This window comes from Octodon degus, unplaced genomic scaffold, assembly GCF_000260255.1.
Source record: "Octodon degus isolate 3935 unplaced genomic scaffold, OctDeg1.0 scaffold00289, whole genome shotgun sequence".
In the NCBI taxonomy this organism is placed as follows: Eukaryota; Metazoa; Chordata; class Mammalia; order Rodentia; family Octodontidae; genus Octodon; species Octodon degus.
The window spans coordinates 1,330,066-1,331,403 of NW_004524865.1; the positions used below are offsets into that span (position 1 = coordinate 1,330,066).

Sequence of the window (1,338 nt, forward strand, 5' to 3'; positions counted from 1 at the left end):
CATCTTGTTCACAGTCCAAACATAAGATTTTAACTAGAATAAAGGTTTTTAGAAAATGCCAACCTTGCATTAGGGTCTGAGACAAATTACTGGAATTAACATTTATTGGAATATTTCTTTTCAGACATGAATCTGTCATTAGGCAAACATGCTTACAAAACCAACAGTTATGCTATTAGGTGATTGTCCTTATCAAGTGTGCTACAATTTTCAATTATGTTTGAAGCCCCAGATATACAATGCTCTTTAAAAATCGCCACAACTTTAGGCAGTCCAGACCTTCATGCTTTCTGGTCTCAAGTTTTGAATGGTAAAAACACAGAAAAAAGCAATTTAAGTAGCAAAATACTGACAAAAGTTAATTATTTTCAAACCTAAATGGCAGTAATAACAATGATTACAATTCCAGCTTTATTCAGCATTGGTGGGATGTTAAGCACTCTGCTGACAAAGTTGGCCTAGTGGCCCAGCACTTAAGTGTGAAAAGGACACAACTGAGATTAACACATACACAAATGTGGAAATACTCACAAGCATGTACATACACTCACACATTCACACACAGCACACAGACATACACAGACACACATACACACTCATACGTAGAGACATTTATAAACATGTGAACATACCCACTCAGACAGACATAAGAGATATAGCACACAACATGCACACACTCACATACAGACTTTCAAACACAGACAGTGTTAGGGTTTGGTTCGTATACATTCCCCAAAATCTCATGTGTTGCAAGCTTGGTCTCTAACTGACAGTGCTATTGGAAAGTGGTAGAAATTCTAGGGATTGAGGCCTATTTGGAAGAATTAGGTCTCTGGAAGTATGCCTTTGAAAATGTATTTTATTGATGGCCTCTCTTTCTAGCTCTGTCTCTCTGCCTCTGTCTCTGCCTCTCTCTGTTGCTGTGTGTGTGTCTGTGTGTCTGTCTCTCCTTCTCTCCCCCATCCAGCCTCCTGTCTCTCCTGCCTCCCTCTCTCCTCCTCTCCCTTCCTTCTCTTGTCTCCCCCACCTTTTTGACCACCATTCAGAGAGCAGCTCCATCACATGCTCCAGCCTGTGGCATCTGTTCCACCACAGGCACAGAAGTGGCACAGCCAGCTAACCAGTGAGACCGCAGAAGCCATGGGCCAAAACTAATCTTTCCTCCTTTAAGTCATTTTGTTTTTCTTAGGTATTCTGAGCTACCTATAAAAAGCTACCTAATGTACAGACAGACAGACACGCGCACACACACACACACACACACACACACACAAAACAAAAGACAATGAGGAACTTATAGCAGGTAAAAAGCAGTAAGTGTTCAGCAGACTTATTTAA

General features: G+C 40.9%; 1 protein-coding gene across 1 annotated transcript in view; it reads right to left on the reverse strand.

The window, feature by feature from the left end:
• Positions 1-1,338, reverse strand: part of Dok6 (docking protein 6) — a 472,679-nt gene that overhangs the window by 416,725 nt on the left and 54,616 nt on the right. The gene's annotated exons all lie outside the window — the stretch shown is intronic.